The sequence below is a fragment of the Mustela lutreola genome, chromosome 15, assembly GCF_030435805.1.
Source record: "Mustela lutreola isolate mMusLut2 chromosome 15, mMusLut2.pri, whole genome shotgun sequence".
Taxonomy (NCBI): domain Eukaryota; kingdom Metazoa; phylum Chordata; class Mammalia; order Carnivora; family Mustelidae; genus Mustela; species Mustela lutreola.
Window position 1 is genome coordinate 68466401 of NC_081304.1, and position 27768 is coordinate 68494168.

Here is a 27768-nt window from a genome sequence, read left to right on the forward strand (position 1 = left end):
CTCGGTTCCTCCCTTCCCCCTGCAGGGCCGCGCGGGGCCTGCGGGTGGCCGTCCCGGGCCACACGTCCCGCAGGCGAGGAAGTCACCGGCTGTGGGGCGTGCCCCGCGAGGCCCCGCCCCGGCCTGCTCCCCATTGGCCGGCGGGCCGGAGGTGCGAGGAGGCGGGGTCGGTCTCTGGCGGCTCCCGCCGGGGAAGGTCGGCCAGGGAGCGCCGGGTGCCGCGGGAGGGCGCGCGGGGACGCAGCGGGCGCCGAGGAGACGTAGCGGCTGCGCCTGGGCCCGGCCGCAGCCCCTGCCTCCCGCCCTCCCGCCCTCGCGCCCTGCGTCCCTCCGCGGCCTGCAGCCTGCGGCGCCCGAGCTCCGAGGGCGCTTCCTCGGGCGCTGGGCCCGAGGCGGCCCAGACGGCGGGCCGGCCGGGCGCGGGGCGGCGGGCGCTGTGCTGCGGGCTGCGCTGGTGGGGGGCGGCGGGCCGCGGCGCGGGCCCAGTGCCCAGCGCGTGCGGCCGGGAGGCGCTCTGGGGGGCGGGCGCGCGGGCGGCGCCCGAGGCTATGGCCCAGGTCGGCGGGAGCGCGCGGAGGAGGGCGCCGGCGCTGCTCGAGGCGGCCCGCGCGCGCTACAAGAGCCTGCACATCTGGGACGACGTGTTCGGCGAGTCCGGCCCGGACAGCGGCGGGAACCCCTTCTACAGCACGTCCGGCGCCTCGCGCTCCTCCTCGGCCGCCTCCTCGGACGCCGAACACGAGCGCCCCGGCCCCCCGCTGCCTCCCGACGCCCCCCGAAGCGCAGGAGTCCGACGAGGACGAGGCCAGCACGGGTTGGAGTGCCACGCTGCGGGACCGCCCGCTCCCGCGCTTCGTGGACACTGGCGGTAAGGCGCGGCCCGCGGGTACGGGGGCGGCCTGGGGTGGCGTGAGCGCGGGGCTGGGAGAACTCCAGACGCTCCGCGGGCCGGCTGCTTGAGGGCGGCTTTTAGGTCAGCACACAGATGGGGCCCTGGCAGCGGGGATTTGAAGTGGGAGAATCAATCTGGTTGCGTGCTGGTGGTTGGTGGGGCCGCTCTGACTTCCCCGCGGATGGAGAGGATGAGGAGGAGGCCCAGGTGGCACCCTGCCGCTGGCAAGGACCCAAGGGGGGGCCTTCCCTCCCTTGCTGGGAGTGTCCAACCCAGTCACACCTGTGGGGTTGCTCCTTAGGGGTGCGTTTGAGTTAGGTTCCTAAAGCCCGATGCAGCTTGTGTGTGTGTGTGTGTGTGTGTGTGTGTGTGTGTGTTTGTTGCGGGTGGGGGGTACGTAAATCGTTTTGTGTGGATGGCCCCAGAGCAGCGTTACCCAGGTGCCAGGGGTGGGGCAGCCAGCCTTTGGAGGGAGGCCTAGTGTGAGCCGGGACGTCTTCACTGGCTCATGTTTTCTCCAGTGAATCTGACCAACTTTGTGCATGCCTTTCAGGATCACTTGCTGAGAGCAGAGAAGAGTGAGAGGACCAGTTATCAGCGTTAAGCTGTCTGCTCTCGCTCCAGAAGGCACTTGTGTGTTCTGCTTACCGACACGGTCATGGTCAAGCCCCTGATATCTGGAGGTCGCAGGCCTGCTGGCTTTTGTGGCTGCTTGAAATTCTCCTTTACTGCCTACTTTTTGGGAAGGTAATTCTGACATGTCTCTGCTTAGCCTGCAGAAGCTCTGCGGCCTCTACCCTCTGGGAGAGGTGGAGACCAGCCAGCAGTCCCACCTGTCCCCTGATGCTTTCTGTTCCTTGCTCGACAGCCTACTGTGGCAGGCCCTTGTTTCTGCACACCATTTTCTTGTGTTGAAGAGTGTGCAACCAGTGTTGTGGAGGACCAGGGAGTGGCCATACTGGACCCAATGCCGCTCTCCCTGTGGCTCTCCATGATTGTTGTTCAACCATAGGAGGGCAGGCCAAAGGGAACCCTGGCTGGTGCCTGGGCTTGGATCTGGACCTTGTGCCACAGCCTGCTGGTAGGCTGATTGGGTTGGCTGGACTCTCTCAGCAGGGAGTGGTCTGCAGACCTCCCACGGACAGGCTGCAGTGTGGACACCCTGAGCTACAGCTGGGCTCTAGGGTCCGAGTCAACTGTGCTGTGTTTTGGAATGGGTGAATTTAACATATTCTCATTTAGGCTTCAATTCAGAGTTTGGGAATTTTGAAAGTCACATCACCCTGCATAATCCTTTTAAACCCCATACATTTCCCAGAATGTCATAAGGGTTTCCAGCCCCAGATGGCTGTTTTCCATTCAATTAGCTCTTTAAGAATTGTACGTACCCAGAGCTCTGGTTTGGCAGACTTGATGCTGTGAGTGCTGTGATCCAGTTTTTCATCTTCGACCATGAGAGACATGTCCTCTTGTTTCCCTCCCTCTCTGGAGAAAATAGGGGAATCGTGTGAGCTTAAGCCTGGTTATGACTAAGAGCCATGAGTGTTGGTCTGAGAAGGATGAGCACACCTAGATACATTTTCAAGCAATATTATGTTTCTCAGTAACCTATACTTGGGAGAAATTCTGCGTCAGAGCAATTTAGTCTAGCCACTGAAGCACTTAAATGGTCATGAAGTTCAGGATCATTTGTTATTTAGCATCAGGTTCAAATTCTGCTTCCTTTGGATGTGCACTGAGCTCACATCTGGACCCGAGAATCACAGGCAGGCAGGTGCTTTAACCAAAGACATTTAGTGGTTATTGGATGGTATTTATACCCAATTTTGTTTTCCGTTTTTTTGTGGAAGCTTGCTTTTAAAATCCAGCCCTAATGAAGAATTTCCTTTTCTTCTTGAAACAGTCTTCCCCTGTGGGATATTCAGGGTAGTGGCGGAAGGGTGATGTGGATGGTTTATTAAGCATGAGTTCAGATGGCCTGGAACAATGGGATATGATTTATGGGGCCTGGAAATAGATGCCGGGCAGAGAAAACCCTTGTGCCCCACGGTGGGGGGGGGGGGAGATGGACGGGTTTGGTAAGAGTGAGAGCTGCACCCTGGCCAGTCTGAGAGCAGAGAAGCTCAGGCTCTGAGGTTTATTAAAGTGTCAAATATAACCCCACTTTAGGAAGGCAGCTTGGGCCTGTCTTCCATCTTTGTTCCCTGGTTCACTGACAGACGTCAGCGGGCCGGTGGGGTAGGAAAGGGTGGCAAACAGGATGGTGGCATTTGGATCTGTGATCAACCCTCGAATAGGAAAATCCGTAGCAGAAATGGCTGTTGCTGCTAGAAGCAGATGAGGAAAGCAAAGGACTTAGGGAACAGGTTTCATGCCTGCCTTCTGCTGCAAGAGTGTGTGTGTGTGTGTGTGTGTGTGTGTGTGTGTGTGTAGATAAGTGAATGTGTATGTGTGCATAGGTGTCTTACACATAAATATGTATTGTATGTATTGCTTGTGCTGGCTTGGGCTGGTTGGGGATTTTGGTTTTGGTTTTAAATTAGAGATCACAGGTGCTGTCTAGGAGTCCCCTGATGCCCTAGACTCCCTGCGCCGGAGAGAGGCATCGGCACTGGGCACCCCTGAGCTTGGATCTGCATCTGGAGTGCAGTAGGGAGGCACCTGGTGCCCAGCCGAGGGGCGGAGGGCAGGGAGGCAGAGGTGTTTCTGTGGTTCAGGTTGAGACCAGTCCGCGAGCAGCTCTTCTAGTCTTCCAGTCTTCCCAGATTCTTCCTTCTGTTCTGTCCACGCATTTAGCTTCCTGGATCAGGCGCTCCAGAAGTGCAGCCAGCAGATAGGAGTGGAGGTAGCCTCTCCCTCTCCCCTTTCCCTCTACTCCCTGGCTTCTGGTTGTGCCTGGAGATATGGGCCCCCTTGAGGTGATTTAAATACAAAGACCATGCTTGCCCTGCTGCCTCTTAAACCCTGTCTGAAGGGAGGGTCAGCTTGGAAGCTGGAGATGCGTGCTGGGACCCCAGGGTCCAGAACCTTCTCCTGATCAGACTTACAGCTCTCCCTCTAAAATAACCCCTTCAAGCTGTCAGCCTCACCTGCCCACTGTGTAAATAAGTGACACAGCAGGCGGGCTCACTCCTTGGAAGCAGCACGAAATTCAGGACGCTCTGGTTTCCAGGCTTCTGCCCTTCTCATTTCCCATTCCGAGCAGTCTTGTGACTTGTTCCCTCTGAGCAGGCAAAGGAACAGGCAGATTCCCAGATGCTCAGGGGCCCCTCTGTGTTTGGCTTTGTCGGTGGTTCCTTTGCCATGGCTGGCTGCATTCTGAGCTGTTTGCTTTTTCTCTTAGAGGCTGGACATCCTAAGAGTTTTTTTTTTTTTTTTTTTTCTGTGTACCGTGTCAGCAACCCTCGGTAATTATTCAGTAGGGAGGTGTGACCTTGAGAAGCTGAAGACGACCGTAGGGCTTTGGAAATTAACATGGTTAAATGTTTTATCTTAGGGTTTGTTGTTGGTTTACTCGGCTTAAAGTCTTTTTTGACTGAGAAGTAAGAGGAGAAACATCTTAAAGCTAGAGTTAAATGTATATGCTCGTAATGGGTTTGTGAGCTGAGGTACCTTGGCCCTCATCATTGGTGTCCACGGTGAGCCCCTGCTCCCAGCTTTAGCTCTGTATGGCATTCGGTGGCTCCGGGAGGAGCTGGGTGTCTGGGCGAGCGACAGGGTACGCCTTCTGCAGTGCTCCCTAATAGTCAGCCACGTACCCCTACCACACAGAATTCAGAGAAGGGACCTTCCTGGAGGGAGGTGGTGTTCAGGCCGTGGGCATGACGGTGACCACAACCAGCGGGCCCCGGTCATAGTGTTCCATTTCATAACCACGCCAAACCTTTGCGAGTACTCCGAGAGAGCCGCGATCACCTCCACTTCACAGAGAAACATGGTTTCCTCTGAGGCGATGAGATTACCTGGGGAAGTGGTAGCCTTCTCTCGAGGGAGACTTGATTAATCAGGGAAGGTCGTGCCTTTTTAGTTATTTTTTTTTTTCTTTACAGCATCTGAAAACTTTTGCTGTCAGAAATACTTTTGTATTTTTACAGGGAATTGCTTGTAACTTTTTCTCAGGGCGTACGCAGTTCAGTGAGGTCTAATGCATGTATGGATTTGGATTTGTGTAACCAATCTGCACAGTCGGATAAGAGACAGGAAATCTGGAATGTTATCTCTTTATTTAATCTGTCTCAGCCCCTGTGATGAGCGTCAATAGAGCACTTCTGCAGGCAGCAGGGCTCTGAATCCATGGGGAATCTGGGGGTTGTGTGGGGTCTGGTACTCAGTTTTATTTTATTTATTTTATTTTTTTAAAGATTTTATTTATTTTATTTGACAGATAGAGATCACAAGTAGGCAGAGAGGCAGGCGGAGAGAGGGACGAGGAAGCAGACTCCCTGCTGAGCAGAGAGCCCGATGCGGGGCTCGATCCCAGGACTCTGAGATCATGACCTGAGCCGAAGGCAGAGGCTTTAACCCACTGAACCCTACAGGCGCCCCTGGTACTCAGTTTTAGAGTTGAAAACTCACCTTTATTTTTAAGAAGTGTGATTGTGTATTTTTTTCTTATTAATAAGTAATATATGTACATTTTAGGGAAAAATGATGAAATTTTAAGAAATCCCATAACCCCTCATGACCTTAGCTAATCATAGTTAATCATATTGTGTATATTATTCATATATCTTAGGTGTCAGCTTGTTGGGTGACCTGCTCTTTAATTGTAATTAATATATTGTAGTCGTTTTCCATTTACATTTTTAAATGTCGATTTTAATGAGTCCGCGGTATCACACAGTTTCCTCTGGGTCAGTGTTGTTGCTGCCTCCCTCTTGTATTTGTTCTGCTGTGATAAATATTCTTGAAACCTAAGTCTGTGTGCACATCTGTACCACAATCCTTAGCAGAAAATGACCGAAGCAGAATTGAATCAAGGACCCACTGTAAGGTTTTTGGTGTCCGTGGTGAAATAGGTCTCCAGAAACATATCTACAATGCTCCTGCCGGCTGTGCACCGAAATCCTTAGAAAGTCATGCTCGGAGGACCTGCTCCAGTGTGTGATTCCTGCCCGCTGGGGCTCTTAGAGGACCGTTGCCTTTGGTAAAGCTTGCTGAGGTGTAACACACACACACAGCACGTGAGTCCTAGCATGCGGCACGCTGTGTGTAACTACTACCCAGATGAGGATCAGGAACGTTCTGAGCACACCAGAGGTTCCCTCCTGCTCCTTCCCAGTCAGTCACTCCCTGTCCCCTGCTTCTCTTCCATCACCAGCGATCAAGTTTGCCTGTTACCTTGCTCTGGTGGTTCGGTTCCTCAGGACATCTGTGGATTCCTTCTTGTTGTCGCATATGTGGCATCTTAAATTTCGTTATCGTCTGTTGTCTTCCATCACGTAGGTTATCCGTTCTCCTGTTAATGGTCTTTTACATGGTATCCAGTTTGGGGCTTCTGAGGATAAGCTGCTTCAGACATTCTTGTGGTTTTGATGGACAGATAGATTTCCCTTGAGCATGTAAACCTAGGAAAAGGTTTTCCAGGTCCTAGATTAGATGCAGGTCTCCCCTGTCGACCTCGTGGACTGGGTGATGTTTTGCTGAGGCCTGTCTTGTGCATGGCCAGATGTTGGCCACCTCCATTCGGCCTCTCCCCACCAAATGCCCAGTGGCGCCCTTTCCTCCTATTACATCAAGCAAACGTTTCTCCAGTCATTGCCATATGTCCCCTGGGGAGCCAAATCACCTGCAGCTGAGAATAACTGCTTAATTTTTTTTAAATTTATTTTAAATTTATTTTTTGAAAAGATTTTATGTATTTATTTGAGAGGGAGGGGAGAAGCAAAGGGAGAGGGAGAAGCCAACTCCCTGTTGAGTAGGGATCCCGGTGCAGGCCTGGATCCCAGGACCTTAGGATCATGACCTGAGCCGAAGGCAGATGCTTCACCGACTGAACCCCCTGGTGCTCTGAGAACCCCTGCTTCAGTACATGCTGCCACACTGTGTTCCAGTTCATCCAGCTGCCAGCGATGTGCGGGACATGCCATGTGTTAATTCAGCAACATACTGAACCCTGCTGGGATAAAATGATGAGTGAGACCTGTCTCCTGGGGTCCAGCAGGAGAGACAAAGTAAAGACAAGGAGAAAGAGCCTCTGGGAAGCAGTGGGATCAACGTTAACAGGGATTTATATGGAATTCTGGGGAGGGTCACCTGGTCCAGCGGGGTTGGGGAGGAGGTGGCCCCTCTGATGGAGGTGGCCCCCTGAGCTGCTTCTGGAAGCAGAGATAATGATTACTCAGGTGAAGAGGAAGGAACAGGGCATCTCCAACTCAGGCAAAGGCCAGGAGGAGAGAGAAGGTATGCCACTCTGCCCAGGGGCGGACCCACCCTTTTCCTACCCTGAGCATCCCGACCCGAGGCCTTATATACGAAAATGTCCTGAAACGTGACATGATGTCCTTGTTACCACAGCACAAGTAACTGTAGCTGGGATCCAAGGTCCCATGTTCAGGTGCAGATACAGATGTTTCCGGCGTTTCCTGGCGCCCACAGTGAGGGGAATGTGGTTGGCTCGGTGAGATCTATGAACTTAGGATGGAATCTCTGGAGAAGCCCTGAGCTCTGCCCTCAAAAGAAGGAAGAGGGAAAGGGAAAAACTCAACTTCTGTTGGCGGAAAGAGGCACGGTGTTGTCTCGGGGTGGGAGGGATGTCGTACTAAAAGGATAACAGGCTCTGAAAACACCCTGTAATGTGACGATGATGTTCCGCCCCGACTGGCACGTGGTGCAGAGAGCCCCTCTCCCCTTTGTGAGTTTCAGAAAAAAACTTATTACAAAAGTAGGAACCCCGGGCAATAGTTAGCTGTGTGTTTAATAAGCCACTTTACTAAAAAGTTTAGAACTGCAAATCTTGACACTCTCACTGCGACAGACTCACTCCTTGGCCAGGATATTGGAAACTTCATCTGCTTCCATTTCCAGCTTCTAGGCTTGTGGACACCCCCACCCATTCCCCATTTCTTCTGTGGAAGAGGAGCAATCTTTTACAAATATAGGCTAATCTGATGATTCCCCGCTTAAACCTTCATGTAGCTTCCGGCTGAAACCAAAGGGAATTCCAGAGTCCTTCGCAAGGCCTCCAATGCCGACAGCTGCTCCGCAGCCTTCCTTTCCAGTGTCCCCTTAGTCCCCTGTCCTGCCGTCTGCACATAATCTATTCATATCCGCCTTCATGCCTATGGGGCCCATACCTGGAATGTTCTTCATGGCAGGCTCTGCTTGTTAGTTTGGTCTTGATTCAGATGTCACTGCCTTACCCCATCCCTCTTTGCTGCCACATTTGCTAATATGTTTCCCTTGTGGGATGAGATGCTGGATGTCTTGGTCACAGTTAGGACACGGTGAGTCCTCTGTGTTTGTTGAATAAAGGAACTAACAGAAGACCAGATGAACACACAGCTAGGTTGTTAAAAATGAGGATGGAATCAGCACCAATGGAGAAATGTCTAAACATTTTCTACATCCCAAATAGTGGAAGAGAGGTTGGACCACTCTTGAGGGAACGGATTCCCTACTAGGAAGGCAGCGAAGCAAGTCTGGGATGTATTTTACAGGTTTTCTGTCCTGCATAGAAAACTGAACTTGGCCTCGGAGGAACTCGACAACCTTGGGCTTCTGCAGCCTGCCCACTTCCTTAGAGCTAGAGACCCCCAGACAGGAGCCTATTAGAAATCTGAAGGGAAGCCAGCCTCTTGTACCCTTTTATCTGTTTAACAAGTGCTTGTGTGTCCTGTATTATGTGCAGATAGTGTTCTAAGAACTTCGTTTTTTTTAAGATTTTATTTATATATTTGAGAGAGAGAGAGAGGGCAGGAAGTGAAGAGGGAGGGAGAGGGACATGCAGACTCCTCGCTGAGCAGGGAGCCTGACACGGCCCTATCCCAGGACCCTGAGATCGTGACCTGAGCTGAAGTCAGATGCTTACCCACTGAGCCACCCAGGTGCCTCTAAACACTTTGTAATGTGTGTGCTCCTCATAACAATCTTGTGAGGTATTATTATCCTCATTTTTAGTATAAGGAAACTGAGTCACTGATTGGTCAAGTGATCTCGGGTGAAAGAGTTCCTTTGACTAGGGCTCTAAGAAACCTCATCGTTACGGCGTGAATGTGGAACACAGTATATCTGGTCAGATCTGCTAATTAATGGTATTTCCCTTGTGAGGGGCCCTTGAAGGCCAGTGTCATTCTCCAGATCTGTCTGACCTGCTGCCTCTCTTCCTGGTGGCGGCACCTCGTTACTCAGCACCCTTTGTAGTGAGACGGGGCCGCTGCCTGGATTCGGCGCGTTGGAAAATGAGCCCAAGGGTGGGCTCCACTCTCAGGCCTGGCCACGGGAGGCCCCTGGGAGCCACACGTCAGGGATGTTGGGGGCCGGCAGGCAAAAGGACCTCGTATCGAAATCACCATTTGGAGAAAAGCTGCTCCCACATCAGCCACAGCTCTCAGGGATTAAAGGCTTGTCGGCCAGAAATGAACTTCTTCCCCAGTTGGTTCTTGGTACGTTTGGTGGGGGGTGTTAGAGGAGCCGGGTTTGCAGACACAGACGCTGAAGAAAAGCGGATTCCTCGGGGGAAGTGGATTCAGAGCAGTTGGGCCCACGCGGCATTGCTGCGTGGGGACTCCTGAGGGGCTACGAGGGAAGACAGCCCAGAGGATAAAAATCGATTCCCTGTCTCCTTGCTGCGACATTCCCACGGTGATTTGGGGAGCGGCCAGGGAAGGGTGCCGGGAAGCCACGTGCATCCTGCGCTCTGGAGATGGGTGCTGAACCGCACGTCAGTGGTTTGAGGCTGTAGACGGTTTGGAAGGGGCTAGGGGGTCAGTTTATGGCTGGAGAGGACCTGGGGCAGGAGGCCTGGGCTGTGCGTGGGCTCCCCCTGTGACTTTGCACCAAGGGGCTCCTTCCCAGGGTTCTGAGGGACAGGAAAGATGTGCGGGGAAGCCCAGAGCTGCTGGCTCATTCTGGGGAGCTTTATCTTTCTTCCTTTAAACACATGATGGCTTTTGTGCTACTTAGGAGATTTTCAGACCTTTGCAGCAACCAGGAACCTTAAAGAGGGCAAACCCAGGGTACCTATATGAGGCAGGGGAAAGCAGGTGCTGTCTTTGAAGTTGGGAGTGGGAGGGCCCCAGAGCCCCCCACCCCACCCCAGGGTGCTTCAACACCCCATCCCGCTCAGTTCCTCATACTCTAATGTGAAGGACCTTTGGCTGGGACCTGGGTCAGGAGGGGAGAGAGGCCTCTGAGAGGTACCCAGTCCTTTTTTGAGATGGTGAAGAGGACACTGATAAGTCAATGAGATTCTGGTGTTTCAAAGCCACCCAAAAGTGTCTATGGCAAAGTGATTAAAAATTGAATTATTTGGGGGCTTCCTGGGTGCCTCAGTTGGTTAAGCATCTGCCTTCGGTTCAGGTCATGATCTCAGGGTCCTGGGATCGAGCCCCAAATCGGGCTTCCTGCTCAGTGGGAGAGTCTGCTTGTCCCTCTGCTTATGTGCTCTGTCTCAACAAATCACAATTTTTTTTTAATTTTAAAGATTTTTATTTTATTATTTTGGATGGAACTGGAATGGGAGGACACCTGTTTCCTTCTTTAGGAAACTGTTACAAAAAGAAGATCATGCATTGGGAGAGAGGATAATTTTCTAGGAAGAAAAAAGGTAAATAAGTGTAATTGTCTAAAAGTGGTGACAGTCTTGCTTGTAGATGTTCCTCCTGCATTTTGGGAAGTTGGAGAATCCGTAATACTTTCAATTAAAGTTTTCCTGAGAATCCCCAGCTGACTTTGGGGGTGGGGGGCATTGTCCATTGTGAAGATTTTGAGCTTCTGTGAGTGAGCAGACCTCCACTCCAGAGTGACATAAAAAGAAGTCTGCACCTCCTTCCTGATTTGTCTGTAATGAAACTTGCTTTCCTCAGGTCCCAGCATTCGAGGCAGATAAATATGTTCCCTTTCGTTGGCTCTTACTCATACTTCAGCAAGATTTCCCATGTGCTTTCCTTGGCTGGCTGGGAAACTGGACCACAATTTATGGGATCTTAGGGGACAGGCACGTAGAATTCCAGTGGGGTCCCGGAACAGAACCTAATTGGAGATTAGAGACCATTGCGGTGTGAAGCTTTTCTTTGAGATCGAAAGAGGTGCATGTTATGCAAATATTAGCAAGTGTAAGTTCACACTGTCTATTGAAAATTTATAGACTCATTATGGGCAAGAAGGCTGGAAGATAAGTAGATTTTGTGAAAGATGCAGGTAAATTCAGGGAGGTGGCAAATTACCCCAGGGAAAGTAGAATGGCTAAAGAGTATGGCCCAAACTTTTTTTTTTTTTTAATTTTATTTACTTGCCTGAGATAGAGAGAGAGAGTACACACAAGCAGGCAGAGAGGCAGGCAGAGGCAGCGAGAGAAGCAGGCTCCTCGCTGAGCAAGGAGCCCGATGTGGGACTCGATTCCAGGACCTTGGAATCATGACCCGAGCCGAAGGCAGCAGCTTAACCAACTGAGCCACCAGGCGTCCCTGGCCCAAACATTTTTTTTTTTAAGATTTTATTTATTTATTTGACAGAGAGAAATCACAAGTAGATGGAGAGGCAGGCAGAGAGAGAGAGAGAGAGAGGGAAGCAGGCTCCCTGCCGAGCAGAGGACCTGATCCCAGAACCCTAAGATCATGACCTGAGCCGAAGGCAGTGGCTTAACCCACTGAGCCACCCAGGCGCCCCCTGGCCCAAACCTTTTAAAAAGATTTTATTCACTTATTTGACACACAGAGAGCCAGAAAGCATAAGTTGGGGGAATGGCAGAGGGAGAAGGAGAAGCAGGCTCCCCGCTGAGCAGGGAGGCAAATGTGTGGGACTCCATCCCAGGACCCTGGGATCATGACCTGAGCTGAAGAAAGACACTTAACCGACTGAGCCACCTAGGCGCCCCCTGGCTCCAACTTCCAAAGATGGTGTATGAGCTACCTTTGGTGGGAAGGAATGAAGATCAGCAACTGTCCTTGATTCTGCTTCTCAGGAAGGCATTGTGATGTGGTGCCCAGGACTTTGGAGACAGACACACGCTTGGTGCCCTCCGGCTCTGCCGCAAAAGCAACACCGTCCAGAGGGCAGCTGCAGGCACCGGGTGGCGTCACAGAGGGTCAGACCCGGGAGGCACTCAGCCATGTCCCATTCCACCATCCTGCTGGGGTTAAAAAAATTACCTATATATATAAAAAAAAAGAACCAGAATAGTGGGAATGAATGAAAAATAAAAGTTTTCCTATGAAGTAGTGGTAGTTCTCTTGTAGTACTTTTTTTCTCTCTCTCTCTTTTTTTTTTCTTTCTTGGTTTGTTTTCTGGGGAAGGGGCCTGCCATGTGGGTTTTCAGTCAATGATGTTCCCTGACAATGATGTTCCCACCTCAAGGGGGTGGGCTCTGAGGAAACTTTTTTTTTTTCAGGCTTTTGTTCTCTGGCGGTTTTTTGTTTGTTCACTTTTTTTTCTCACTTTGACCGCTTTTGATGGTTTTTGTAGTTTTAGAGGAAAACAAACCGCACCCTGATCTCCCTCTCAGAGAGAAGCCTCAGTTTGGCTGCAGAGCCCAAATAAGTTCCCCCTTGGCCGCTGGCAGAGCAGGTTCCAAGTCGCTGTCCCTAGGGATGGAGGATCTTTTGCTTGTACCCAAAAGCATGGCAGCAGCAGCTTTGGGCACCTCCAGACCGCTAGAGAGGTTCCAAGCAGCAATCTCACACTGAGATTTTCCCGCTGGCCCGGGCTGGGAGTGCCTGGTCTTTCTGGGTCTAAGTGCGCCCACCTTGCACGCACCAATTTCAGGGAAGGCAGAGGTTCGCGCGTGGGTCTCAGGCTCTGAGAACGGGGCACAGGTCCGAGAGCACCAGGCTGGGCCTTCGCGCACCTCTCTGGGGCGAGAGTTTGGTGCAGGCTCTGAAACAAGGGCGTGTATCAAAGGTCACCGGCTGGGCCTTTATACCTCTCTCAGGGGAGTATCTCAGGCTCTATAGCAGGACTCTTGCATTCTGCCGCCTGGTGTGGCTCCCATCCCCTCACAGGAAACGGACCCCATGCATTCTCGGGCGTGCTGGCAGCTTAGGGACCAAGAGCTGGTTTCTCTGCCACACTCTCTGCCTCAGCGCCACGGGAGGCTGTCCTGGCACCGGGGACAACCAAGAGTGCTCCAAGCCTGTGTGGACCCTAGGCCTGGGGATCCCAGCCCTGAATTCTTTCCTCTGCCCTTGATGACCCCAGAATAGATCAATTCAGCAACTGTCAATCCATGCCAGGCCAGGGAACAAACACAGCAGTACACAAGATCAACTCGCCTTGGTCCCAGGAGCCTGGATTCCCCAAGGAGGTCTTCACCTGGTCTCTGAAGGGGATTCTGGGTGTTCCAAGATGGCCATGGGTGGAGCCCACCAGGTAGAGAGACCCCTGGAGAGTGTCCACTGGCACTGAGCAGACAGAAGATCCCCTCAGGCCTTCCCTCGCGGCTCCACTGTGCCCTGGGGAGAGAAAAGGGCCAGCCACACCGCACCGGGGCCGCAGCTCGGCCGCCCAGGAGCGGCAGCGGGCCTAGCCTGGAGCTCAAGCAGTGGCAGGGAGGCCGGGACTGGGCGGGGGACTGGGGTCCTGGAGTCAGCAGAAGAGCAGCGGGAACCGGCAGGGGGCGCAGCCAGCCCCTCACCGGACAGGACAGACAGGAGGCTGGGCGAGGGCGCCCGGGCCTGCAGAGGCCTGCACCGCTGTTTGCCGCCCCCCACCCGCCGCAGTGGGCTCGCACCTGCCTGCCCCGCTCACCGCCTTCTGCAGGCCCAGGGAACTCACTGTGCAAGTAGCGCCTCCCCGGGAGGCAGGGGTTCTGGGCTGGCGGGGCAGGGCGCGGGGGAGTGCATGGGTGCCCCGCTGACTCAGGTACTGAGGGGCTGGGGAGGGGTAGGGGCGCTAGGGAGAGAGGGAGGCTGTGTCCCTCCTGCCCGCTGCCACCTGCTGCTTCGTCCAAGGGAGCGGGAGGGGGGCCTGGCGGACAGGTTCCTGCTGGCCTGGTGCTCCTGCGCCCCACAGCCCTTGCCCCACAGCCCTTGCCCCACAGCCCTTGCCCCACAGCCCTCGCTCCACTTCTCTGTATCCAGGGAACCCGTGGGGCCCTACTGACATCAAGGAGCCCAGCACCACTGGGCTTGTCTGACCCCCAGAGAGACGCCTGTGCTGACAGGCTTCTTTTCCAGAACTTGATGGAAAATTTTGTCCCTCAGAATCGCTGGGCTCCCCAACCCGAGAGGAGCTGGCTCTGCCCGCACAGCCTGGGCCCCACTGGGCCCCCTCCACCTCAACTGCCTTTTACCCAGGAGCCCCAGGATACCATTCCTTTCCGGCCCATGGACCCCTTCCCCCAACCCCCACCCCCACACCTCTACTTTGGGCCTGCGACCACCCTGGGATCACTTCCATCTCCGGACCCTACCCCACAGGTCCTTGTCCACCTCCAGGCCTGACCCCTGGACCCTCTCACCTCTGGAGTCACTGAAACCCTTCCACTTGCGGGCCACTGGCATGTGCGTGCGATCCCAGACTCCCGGGACTCCCCTCCACCTTGGAGCTCCCTACCCTGTTTCCTCTAGGAAATGCTGTGCCTAGAGCACCGAAACCCCACATTCTCAAGCCAGCTGTCTTCGGGCCAGGGACTCAGGTATCCTCAGGGACCCTCCTTTCCGGGGCACATACTCCTCTCTGTGCAGGAGAGACCAGAGAGAGCAGGCTTGGGGATCCTTCACTCCAGCTGGATGGAGGGGCAGAAGCTGGGGTGTGTGTGAGGGGGTGCTCACAGGTGGCCTCCCTGGGTAAGGAACTTCCAGGAGGAAGCTTCAGGGCGAGGCCAAGATGTGGAAGCCTCAGGAAGCACTGGCTGCACAGACTCCAGGCTCCTGGCTTGGGCAGTGGGCATTTAGTGGCCAGAGCCCTACAGGGCCAACCCCGTCCAAACCCACCCCACCCTGGCTGGCTTTTTTGTCTTGAATTTGCACAGCAGCCTTTTCTCCAGTATGAAATTGAAAGCTTTGCTTTGGAAAGTTTTGTGTCCAGGAGGCTCCTGGGAATCCACTTACTTTATTTTCGGAGGCTACTTGAGGAGGGTGGAGTCTTTGGGACCTTAACAGCAGGTCTCCTGATCCTTCCTGACTTCCTTTTTTTTTTTTTTTTTTTTTAGATTTATTTATTTGAGAGAGATAAAGAGCACACCACAGAACACATGCAGGCACAGGTGAATGGGCCAGGTGAATGGACCTGAGCCAAAACAAAGAGTAAGATGCTCAACCAGCTGCAACCACCACCCCCCCGCCCCCCTTTTATGGATGGGTTACACCTACACACTGTTAGGTGCGTTGCCTGGACCCGGCTAGTCTTACAGCAGTCCTAGGACATCATCTCTTGCCCAGTGTCTCTGGTCAGTACCAACCCATGCCTCAAGGGTGGGAATGACTTCTTCCTGACTCCTTTTTTTTTTAAGATTTTTTTATTTTATTTTATTTATTTGACAGAGAGAGATCACAAGTAGGCAGAGAGGCAGGCAGAGAGAGAGAGAGGAGGAAGCAGGCTCCCTGCTGAGCAGAGAGCCCGATGCGGGACTCGATCCCAGGACCCTGAGATCATGACCTGCGCCGAAGGCAGCAGCTTAACCCACTGAGCCACCCAGTTGCCCTTCCTGACTCCTTCTTAACTCCCTGTCCAGCCAGGGTTGCCCACCCCCCTCCAGGCTGTCCTAGTTGTATATATTGGATCTCTGTAGATTGTGGGCACCATCAGATCCTCACCTGTCGTGACCGGCACAACAAATCAGCCAGGAACATGAGGGTAAGAGGATGAAGAAAAGAACTTGAGAAGCAAAGAGATGGGGGGCAGGAGGAGCACTGAGGAGGATGTCCAACAGTGCTAAGTTTATTCAAAGCATTAAGGCCATATATATAGTGACATTACATCTGTGTTTAGTTAAGCAACTACGGTTCCTCATGACGCCAAATGGCTGATGCCAGTACAAATACAGCAAACCTGAAAGTCATTTATGGGCTGTACTAAGGCAGCAAGGACCAGCAACGAACTTTTTAGCCCAACCGAATTGTTCTCATTTGTTTAGTAAGGGTGTGGGAAGTCACGTAGGCGAGCGCACAACACATAGCACAGACTCTTTCCCAGTGCTACTCAACTTTTCCCGTCCTAAACCTTTTGTTAGGTTATTCAGACTTTAAAGGAGGCACAAGTCAGGGTCTGGTTTGGCTCTCATCTCAAGCCTTATTGCGGCCTCCCACACTCACCGAAATGAGAACATGGCTCAGGGTTATGGAGCGAATATACCCTTTAGGAAACATTAAAGGACGTAGCATAACTGGTCCGGGGTCACCCAGCCTGTGAGAGGCATGGGTGAGATTTAGACTGCACTGGGTCCCACAGCCATTTTCAGCTCACCTTAGTGTCCAACCTGGTCCCAGAAGGTTCCTGCTCAGGACTTTGCTTTGTGCTGAGCTGGGCTTGCTTCCTGCCTGTGAAGCCATTTTCACAGTGTGTCCCCAGCCCACCCTCTCACATTGAGCATCAGTGCTGCCTTGGCTGGCCTCTGTTGATCGTGCCGTTCCTCTCCATCCCTCTGTCACCCCTCCGGCCCACTGTCCTACTGCCCTCTGTCCAGTGGGCCAAGTTCTGAGTTTCTTGCCTGCACTTCCTCTTAACTGTGCTCTGTTGAAATCCTCTCTAACAGGGAGGATCTGCTTATCAGAGCAGCTTGATTTGGAATCCGTCTCCCCTGGAGGTCAGAGCTTCTGACCATCATGTCCCCAGCCTCAGCACTGGGGATGCCTGCCCAGCCTATTCTGGGTGCTCGTGGAGCTCTGGGATCTTGGAGAAGATTTGCCATGAAAATAAGCATTTATACATAATACGGAAGAGAAGATCTGAGGAAAATGAGTGGGTGTCATCTGGTAATGTTTGTGTTAGGATGGTTCTGAAATTTCTGGGCCCTGAGTTACCAAGAATCCTAGGTTGCCCAGCTAGAAGGACCTCAGATAGATCAGCTGGGCTCCTCACCTCATTTGACAGATGGGAAGTTGAGGCCCAGAGCTTAGTGCCACAGAGCAGGAGTGAGGAGAGATGTTAGTGACAGGAAGAAACCATAGCCTAAGCACAAAGTGGCTGAGCCTGGGCTTTGTTTATGCAAATGAGTTGCTAAAACAGTGGGCCTGAGGCTGCTGACCCTATCTGGTGCCCAGCAAGAAGTAACACCAGCCCACACCTTCTGAGGTTTAACTCATGCCAGGAATGATTCTCAATGTTTTATTTGTGGGCACCTGGGTGGCTCAGTTGTTCAGCTGAGGTTATGCTCCCAGGGTGCTGGGATCTAATCCTCACCAGGCTTCCTGCTCAGTGGGAAGCCTGCTTCTCCCTTTCACACTCCCCCTGTGTGTGTTCCCTCTCACCCTGTCTCTCTCTCTCTGTCAAATAAATAATAAAATCTTAAAACAAGAACAACAACACCAAAATGCTTTATTTGCCTTAGGAGATAGGGTCTGTTATGGCTACCATTTTAATGCATGGAAATATGGGCACAGGGCAGCTAAAGGAGTCCAAGGTTACACAGCTTGCAAGTGGAGGAGCCAAGATTTGAACCCTGGGCAGCCTGCCTCCAGAACCTGTATTATTTTTTCCCCTTGTGTATGTCATTTTTAAAAACCTTTCCCTGAATTCTAACAGAGATGTGTAAACATTGTTAAGCATGTAGTTTATTGATCATCACAAAGCTTAGGTTCTGAATCATTGCAGCAAGCTGGGGTGGGCTTTGATGTCAGACCTAATTGGAATCCAGTTTCTGGTGCTGCATGACCTTAGGTGACTTACTCAGCCTCAGTTTCTGCACTGAGTTTGGCAGCCTTGTGATGAGTAGATCATGTGACAATGCCTAGCGGGTTTGGTGCCTGGCGAGTGTTTAATAAATGGTTTTCTCTTCTTAATAATGAAGATTCTAAGTTGTGTTGGTTTTGTTAAGCAGTCCGAATACCTTCCTCATCGGTCAGTTGCCTGTCGGTCGCCTTGTAGGTACTTGTGATGAGTCACTTTGGTAAGTCACTATATATAGCTGAAACATTTGGGGGTAGGGGGGACACCCCCCTGCCCCCACTGCCCCTGCATTGAAAGTCTGTAATTTAAAATGTTCCACCTGTGCCTGTTTTTTTTTTTTTTTTTTTTAAACATAATCACTTTGGGACAGTGAAATTTATATGTCTTCTCCTTAGGGTTGTGACGGAGCCTTTGGGGACCTGCAACAGCTTACTTCCAGTTTCTGTCTGGCATGCTGATGGGCCAGAACTTATTTTAACAACATTCCATCACATTCCAGGCACCTGGAAGGAGAAATATGTTGAACTTCTCAGAAATTATTTTTTGGAACTGTTTTTATCCTGAGGAATAACCCATTTAAAAATTGAATGACCTTTATGGTTGACTTTTCCACTCTACATAATGCAAACTGAAAAACTCGTTGTTTTCAGCTGCTTCTGCAGCAGTGGGAAGAGCAAGCCTGTGGGAGTCCTCCCCAGGTTGGCCCCAGCACAGAGCGGCATCATTCTACACACCCCTCATGCCTCGTCTCCTTGTCTGTGAGGTGGTAATGATGGTGCAGGGAGCTCCAGGGGTTGTCGTGAAGGTTACAGAGATGGGGGGTGTAAACTTTGAACAGTGTGCCCCACATAAAATGCAGATCTGGTGAGCAGAGGCAGCTTCTCCCATTAATTGTTGATGCCAAGGCACTGGAGTTCCACAACAGCCTATGCCTTTCTTTCCTGGGTCCTTTTTGTCTCAGCCACCACCTTAGAGAAAGTGACTCAGCAAGGCTGGTGCTTGTGGAGCCCTCTACAAAGCCAGCGATGCCCTGGATATAAGGGGGTTTTCCTGGGTGGTAGGACCCCATTTCAGAGGCTTAACTAGCCGGTTTCTCCTAACTGGTCCTGTCCTCCAGGGTCAAGATGAAGGCCTGCCAGGAGCCTGGTGGTCTCGCCAGAGTTTTCCACTGGAAGCATGAAGGACCCCATGGGGCCTCGTGCAGAAGGACATGGGTGTTGGAGGGAGAACAGGGGGGACATCGCCTGTACCATCATGGGCAGGTCACTATATCTGGCTCACGCCGGCTTTCTTCCCATCGGGGAAATGGCAGAAGACCATGCTTTTTCACAGGAGGGATGAGGGTTTAGGGAGGTATTTGATGACTGTGTTGGGGCTGCATGAGTAACAGAGTTGACGGAGGGGCCTTGGAGTCACAGACTTGGGTTCAGGCCCCTGCTGCTGCCACATAAAAGTAGATCGCTTGGGTAAGCCATGGACCTCAGTGTCCCCCTCTGTGCTTGTAGGGGTCCTAGCATGTAGGTCTGTGAGGGGTACAAAATAGAAGGCCATATTAGGAGCTTAGAGAAGAGCCTGGTACTCACTAGATTGTAGTTTTATGGTGATACTCTGGCATCACTGGTGTTGCAGACCTGGTCCTATCCTCTGGAAGCTTTGGCTGTGTGACAGATGGCTTATGAGGCCGTGGCTGACAGAAAGAAGTGGCGTCTGTCTTTTCTTAAGATTAAGGGTACAGAGGGGTGCCTGGTGGCTCAGTCTTTGAAGCATCCAACTCTTGGTTTCAGCTAAGGTCATGATCTCAGGGTGGTGGGATTGAGCCCTGAGGTGTGCTCTGCTCTCAGTGTAGAATCTGCTGGAGGTTCTATCTCCCTGTATTTGTGTGTGTGTGCTCTCTCTGTATCTCTGTCTCTGTCACTCTCTCCCTAAAATAAATGAATCTGTAAAAATAAATATATACATACATGCATAAGTTAATTAATTATGGGTACAGAAATCAGTGATGGAGCTGGGCTGATGGGACACTTGGCAGCAAACACAGGTGCACCCTGCTTGAAGGCTCGGGGGTAGCTGCGGTGTCGCCAGTGGTGATGGGGGTGTGAGGAAGTTGCCTCATGCAGCATCCAGAGGGGAACTTAGATGGGGAGGGTTCCAGGGAGTAAATGCCCATGGGTAGGAAGCATCTTCAGGCAGACGAATGTCAGAGGGTGTCCTCATGGATGGGGAGGCACCCTTTCTCCCTGAAGCTGCCCACGAGTGGAGGTGTGCCTGCTGGGGACATAAGTAAATCATTGGGGTTTAGCCTCCTAAGCTGTTAATTTATGAAGATGTGGCCAAGACCTTGTCTCACTGCTTTTTAAAGAGAAGTAAATTAAACTGTTGTTTGGGATGGTGTTGTCTTCCAAAGGCTCATTCAGTGTCAGTGGCAGAGCTGCTGTGGGCTTTCCAACTTGTCTGGAAAGCCTGGTCCAGGCAAGGGTGAGGGATATTCCCATCTCTTGGGGTCTCTTGCCCTCTCTGTTTATGGCAGAACGTGGTTTTGTGACTGGTAAATGAACAGGCATCCTGTGCAGATCCTTCAGCTCTTCGTGTGGCTGCAGTAGAGGAAATTCCCATTCACTGGGCACAGACTGTGGCTGGACGGGCGGTGTGGCGGGGCTCTCACCGAGCATTCTCCTTTCACGTAATCCCCGACCAGACATGAGTTTTGTGGTGTTGCCACTTTCCTGCTGGCCAGGAGGGAAGTTGAGGCCCAGGAAAGTTACACTTTCTCGCTGTGGTAAGCGGCAGAGCCATGTCAGCCGGTCCAGTCCCTGGCTTTCAGGTCTGTTTGCTGTGAGCATTTCCTCTTGTGTTTCCAGCTTTTGGCCTGTTTGACCTATCAAACTATTGATGGTGTATTGATAATTCTAATACTCTCGACATTGTGAGAGATTAGCTCTTCACTTTGTGGTAGAAATGTTTCTTGCTGTATTTTTCTTTTAATTAAAAAAAAAAAAAAAGTCAAAGTCCCACGTTTCTGCCCATATGAATCTCCCTGAGTCTCCCTGTTGTGAAGTGGTTGGGTTTGGGGATTTCTAGGGCAGGGGCCCTGACATAGTTGGTGGTGGCTTTGCCTGGAGGAGCCCATGGCTCAGGACGTAGAGTGGGGACTGGAGCAGTGTGAACTGTGGCCTGAAAATGTGTTCGTGTGTGCTGAGGTGGTGCCCAGATTCTTTTGGAGGATGAACTGAGGTTTTGATCAGTAGGTTAGTGAAACACTTGATGGAATAACACTGATAATTTTGTTTTTGTATTCAATCCTAATTTTGTGTTTTTGTTTTCGTGTAGTGCAGTGTGCTCTATGTTCTAAGAAAAAATTGGCAATCAATTCATACAGTATCATGATTTAATAATCCTTCCTCACTCACCGGGTCATATTTCAGGTTTTTATATGTAGTTTTTATATCTGTAGTTCTGTTTCTGAATTCTGCATTTTGATTCATTCCTTCATTTTTAAATTTCTTATTTTAAAGGTTTTAGTTATTTGAGAGAGAGAGAGAGAATGAGCTAGGAGCAGCGGCAGAGGGAGAAGGAAAGGGAGACTCCTCACTGAGCAGGGAGCCTGATGTGGGGCTCAGATCCCAGGTCTCTGAGATCAGGACCTGACCCAAAGGCAGATGCTTAACAGACTGAGCTACCCAGGTGCCGCCGCATTCCTTCACATTTTTATTTTTACTCCAGTGCTGCACTGTTTGGCTGGTTGCTTCAGTTTCTGGGAGGGAGGGAGATGGCCCCCTCCCCTGTTCTTCTAACAAGTTTGCTTTCGCTGCATTGACTGGAGAAGGGCCAGGCTTCCTGAAGATGAGTAGGATGATTCAGTGACACCCAAAAGGCAGTGGCTATCATTGTTCCCACTGTGCTTCAACAACTTCACCCACTGACTCTTTGATGATGGCAGCCACCAGCAAATCTTCTGCAGAGGACTGCTGCCTTGGGATGCTTTTCTTGTGGTGCTGGACTTCATTCCCCCTGGCAGCCAGTACAGCTAGGATTAGAACCCAGGAAAAGTCCCATTAGAACCCAAGAAAGTGGGGTGCCTGGGTGGCTTAATCGATTGTCTGCCTTTGGCTCAGTTCATGGTCTTAGGGTCCTGAGATCAAACCCTGCACTAGTGTCCGTGCTGGCTGTGGAGCCTACTTAAAATCAAACAATCAGAAATCAGCCCAAGAAAGTACCCTCCTTTGTGTTGGTCTATACTGTGGATCAGATTTTATTTTTCTTTTCTTTTTTTCTTTCTTCTTTCTTTTTAAAGATTATTTATTTGTCAGTGAGAGAGCACAAGCAGGGGGAGCAACAGGCAGAGGGTGAGGCAGGCTTCTGGTTGGGTAAGGAGTCTGATGCCAGACTTGATCCCAGGACCCTGTGATCATGACCTGAGTCATGTTAGGCTGCTGCCTAACAGACTGAGCCAACCAGGCATCCCCCAGGATCAGACTTCAATAACCCTACCAGATTTCTTTAGCTTTGACATTTTAAAGGACAATGAAAGCTAGCTAAACCTACACCAGGATTCTGCATCTGCTGGGGCTGTGCTGTCCGGGCCTATGTGCCTCCTGTTCTTCTAACCCCATCAATTCCACCCATGTTTTAGCCAGAGAACTGTAGGCAGGTGTGGGTGTGTCACTGAAAGCTTTGACTCATCATTCATATCTTTATTGTAAGCTTATAATCTTTATTTTTTTTCTTTTTTTGGGTAAGATTTTATTGATCTGTTTGTTTATGAGAATGAATGGGGAGCAGAGGCAGAGGGAGAAGCAGACTCCCTGCTGAGCAGGAAGTCTGACATAGGGCAAGATCCCAGGATTATGGCCTGAGCCCAATGCAGATGCTTAACCAACAGAGCCACCTAGGTGCCTCTTTATTTTTCCTTTATTGATTATCTGCCTTTCTGAGGCAGCGTTCTACCTGGGTTTTCATAACTCTTCCACTAGTCTGGCCTATTTTGAGGTAATTCCTATACATTTTGGCTATGCTGCTAAATGATGCTATGACCTTGGACTCTTTTTTTTTTTAACCTCTCTGAGCCTTGGTTTCCTCTGTGCTAATGGGGATAATATACCCTCTCTTGCAGATGTGTGGAGGGCCATGGCTGACTTGGATGCAGTTGGAGTCATCTCACAGCACATGGAATACACAATTTATCTTGCTTCCTGTCTTGATAACGACATCTTGGTTTTCATGCTGTCTTAGAACAAGTAGAACTTGACTTACATGTAAGTTGTGAATTCACGTGCTTTTGACAGAGGTGTTATTTTAGTTTAGTTTAGTTTAGTTTAGTTTAAAGCAGGCTCCACACCCAGTGCAGAGCCCAGTGTGGAACTCAAACTCACCACCTTGAGATCAAGACCCGAGCTGAGATCAAGAGTTGGCCGCTCAACCAGCCTAGTCACCCAGGCATCCCTTCTGTTTATCATTTTTCAAAAAATGTGACAAGTAACACTTTTTCTGCCTGGACCTGTCCTCACACCTGCTATGCTGGCCTGGGGGTCAGACGTGTAACTGGTGTGGTGCTGGTGATGATGAGCAAGACAATTGTTAAGTCTTTTTACCCTAATTGCTGTTGTCCTATTATTTCCTTTTTTTTTTTTTAAAGATTTTATTTTATATCGTGGTGATATATACAAAAACTGTTGCTTCTGGTCCTGCATTAAAACTTGAATATGTAGGGCATTTTTCAAGAATTCATCACTGGAGATACAGTATTTGTTTTTCTCTGTCTGACTTATTTTGCTTAGCACAATGCCCTCTAGGTACATCCATACTGTTGTAAATATCAGGATCTCATCCTTTTTGATGGCTGAGTAATATACCATTGTGTGTATGTACCACTTCGTCTTCTGTTGCCGGACACTTGGGCTGCTTCCATACCTCGGCTATGGAAAAAAAAAATGCTGCAGTAGGCTTAGGGGTGCCTCTGTGCTTTCAGAATGTTGAGTCTGATGTGTCAACTGCCACAACAGTCGTGGCAACTCAGGAAGGGAGCCGGGTCCAGGAGGTAAGAGGAGGAGTGCAGCTTTAGGCAATCTGAGTTGAGGTGTCTGTGGGACCCGCAGGTGTAGGTTCTGGTTGGACAGTCAAAATGTAGGGATGGGTGCTTGGGGGAAGAGAGATGCAATCATGCTGTTGCCAAGGGATATATTTCTTGTAGAGAGAGTGACAGTTAAGGATTTAGGGTAATTCCTTCTTTTCTTGGGCAGATAAAGGGGAAGAATAAAGGAGTAGTGGATGGAAGGGGAGGGACGTGGCTTTGATGCCAGGAAGGCATTTTTGCACAGATGTCTAGAGAAGAGAGATTTCAAGGAATGAAATGTCAGCAATGTTCGATGATGTGAAAAGTTGCAAAGCAGCTTGATTAGGGGGTGGGGGTAGATTGAGGAGGTTGTCACTGAGTACTGAAAGAAAATGGGAGGTGAGTAGTGGAGTCCTAAGCCAGACAGAGAGATAGAGTGACTGGGCGTGAAACCATGGAGGTCACATACAAGAATAGCCTTTTAGAAAGTTTGATGGTAAAGACACAGACGATCATAACTCCAGACATAGCTTGGACAAGGGTGGGTTTTACAGGCTGTGTTTGCCTATTTGCAGGTTGACTGAAGGGAGATGACAGATGGTGCATGCTGCTGGGCGTTGTGGGTTGAGATGGGATCAGAGAGGAGTGTATGGATGCCCTGACTGCTTCTGTAGAACGCGAGGCCAACATTAGGCATGGAGGGAATGGAACGAACGTGGCTCAAGGAGATGTGCAGTCTCAGATACAGACCACATGGCTCAGAGTCTTGCAGGGCTCTCCTTGCCTCTGCGTGGCCCTTCTCACAGGGTTTAAGTTTTGAACAGTCCTTTTGTTGCTCTGGGTTTGGGGTGTGACTGGAGAGACAGAGCAGAGAGAAAGGGCTGAGGAAAGACCAAGAGAGCAGGAACTCACAGAGGGGAGTCTACTACCCTCTCTGCCTTCCCTGGTATGGGCTCTCTCCTGATCTGGATGGACGGATGACCTGCCATTACTTCTTTTAAAAATGCATTTGGCTTTACCCTGCCAGAAAGCAACACATGTTTATTGAAGAATAGTGGGAAACCCCAGAGAAACTGAAAGAAGAAAATAAGCACTCAGCTGAAGACAACCATTCAAAAGTTCTGGCACCTTTTCCTCCCAACTTTCACTGAAGTTGAACAGTAAATGTATATATGAAGTGATTTCTGGGAAAGACCAAAAAAAAAAAAAAAAAAAAAGATACCAACAACAAGAAAACAAAAAAGAGAACAAAGCAGAAGAAAACGGTGTTCATTTTCTTCCTGAGGCTGCCCTTCCTCCGTACTGCTACTTGGTTTTACTACCTGCTTTTCTCCCTGGGCTTTCTTGACAAAACATGGTTCCACTACTTTTACCTTCTTCAAAGTGTTTGACAGAGTCGTTTGCTTTCAACATGGAGTTTGAGCAAAAGGGACTATTGTTTTAAAATATTCTATCATGTGTGCTGTAATATCTCATCCTGGACATGATACAAATGCTATGATAAAAAGAGGAGATGCTTTTAAAGTGATCACCAGAGTTGTGAAATTCATTGGCATGATCCTTCTTTTTTTTTTTTTTTTAAAGATTTTATTTATTTATTTGACAGACAGAGATCACAAGTAGGCAGAGAGGCAGGCAGAGAGAGGAGGAAGCAGGCTCCCTGCAGAGCAGAAAGCCCGATGTGGGGCTCGATCCCAGGACCCTGGGATCATGACCTGAGCTGAGGGCAGAGGCTTAACCCACTGAGCCACCCAGGCACCCCGAAATGATCCTTCTTTTGAGGGTCATAATTCGTTTAATTTTTTTCTGCTCCAGCTTAACCTTCGCAGTCTTCAGTTGTTATGTGCATTAGACACAGTATTAGCAGTAGTGGCAGTAAAACTACTCCTGTCACCCTTTACAGGTACCATTTTACTAGCATCGCCTTACCACTGTAGCAGCTTTAAACCCTGTTTCCACCCTGTTCATTCCTTTCAATGCCTTTTCTCTCTGGCTTTCCTTAAAACCTTTTCTTAGTGTTTGGTGTTCTATAGCTTTACCACAAAGTGTTTAATTGAAGATTTCTCATCTTGCTTGGTATCTGTGCATTTCCTGTATTTCTGGATTTATCATTTCTGTAATATCCTCAGCTGTTTTCTTCTGAAATGTTGACTCTGTCCTTCTGCTGTACTTCCCAGGATTCTTATTTAAACCTCCCGTCTGTTGTTCGTGTCTCTCAAGCTGGCGTTCCTCCTCTTCTCCTGCCTCCTTGAGTTGCATTCTGGGGAGTGTCTTCACTTCTTGGTGCAGTGTTGTGAAGTCCTTCATTCGGGGCTCATCTACTGCCCCACCATTCTGGTGTGTTTTCTGTTGTGTTTTACGTCTCAGTGATTTTTGGTCCCTGTTTAGCTTCCTTCAGTTCCATGTTCACACTTGGCCTGTTGCTTTTGATAGGCTCTTGATCCTTCTTCATTTTTAAACCCCTTTTGTGTTCTTAAACAATTAACATGTAATATTTTCTATTCTGTATCTGATCATTCCAGTGTCTGAAGTCTTCATTTTCCCTCAGTCTTCTGTCTCTCACAGTGGCCTCATTTCTTGCATGCTCTGTGAAGGGATTTTGAGACCAGATTTATTGGAACATAGATGTAATCTCTTTTAATTCTGTTTTTTGGTGGATTTTTTGTTTGTTTGTTTGTTTGTTTTTTCATGGAGGGTTTGTCTTTCCTTTGCCAGGAGGCTGGGAGTGTTCTTGGTTGGGATCACTTTGGTTCCATTTGAGGGTCCTGGTTTATTAAGGAAATCTCAGGTTCAGTTCCCCCAACTTACCATGTGGTGGGAACGGGGTCTGGAGAGCACAGGCCTGTAGAGATCCTGCAGTGAAAATGGCATTTGTTCTCTGGCACCCTGATTTGTTTCTCTTGAACTTGTTGCTTACAGATCAGGTTTTGGCTCACTTGTTTCTGCCACCTCCCTCTTCCTGCTTTTTTTCCTACCATTTTCTAAGTCCTTTGTTAGTTTTCCGATGTCTTCTAAAGCCCAGAAATGTTTTGTGAATTCCATTTGCCATCACAAATTGCAAGTCTCATCTTGCAGCAGGAAGGCCAGAGCCAGAAACTGTAATGCTCTGCCTCCCACAGAGGAGATTTTAATATCCTCTCCTCGTGTTCAGAAATTCTAGATTGGAGATGGAGTTATGGATACATTACCATCTACAGAGGATTAGTTGCCTATATAATAGAACAAGTATGCATTATTCTAATCTTCCTAAAACTTCCATTTTGCATAATAAATATGAATGAATAAGGAACCCGCATTACTTTAGTTTATGCAGATGTTCTCTTTCTGTCTCTGGCTTTAGATGGTAGGTTGTAATTTGTATGGTTCATTCTGAAAATTGGGTAACTTCATTCTTATTTTCTACATGTTGGTGCCATATAAAGTGATGATTTATGGAGATTCAGAGGTAAATATTTATCAACATCTAAATAATTGGGGAAGGCTTCCTTTACAAAAGGTAGAATTATTAAGACCTGTTTAATCACAGAAGGGATATCCTGTAAAGCTAGCCCATAAATAAAAGGTGGATCAGAAGAAAGCAGAGAGAGAGAGAATTTGGAAGGAGCACGTGTAGGGACACCTACTGCCTATCGCTGTAAGTCAGGGGCAATCCGGAAGGGAAACCTTGTTAAAGGAGGCAGTAGTGTTTAGATGTAATGAGCTACTGGAAACCTCACAGTGTTCTGGTGGAGCAAGTGGTGTGCAATCAATTCCGCCAGCCCAGTTGAAGTTGTGGCTTCAGGCAGCAAGCGAGCAGGCCTTTCTGTCTGCCTTTATCTCCAGTGGGAGCGACTTGTCCTCCTTG

The 27768-nt window shown here is 50.0% G+C and overlaps 1 long non-coding RNA gene across 1 annotated transcript in view; it reads left to right on the forward strand.

Moving 5' to 3' along the window:
* Window positions 1-885: 885 nt before the first annotated feature.
* LOC131815723 (uncharacterized) overlaps window positions 886-27768 on the forward strand; it is a 28908-nt gene continuing 2025 nt past the window's right edge. Inside the window, exons 1-3 of the long non-coding RNA XR_009347823.1 lie at window positions 886-973; window positions 1446-1639; window positions 22986-23127. This is a non-coding gene — a long non-coding RNA (uncharacterized LOC131815723). The remainder of the gene's footprint in view (window positions 974-1445; window positions 1640-22985; window positions 23128-27768) is intronic.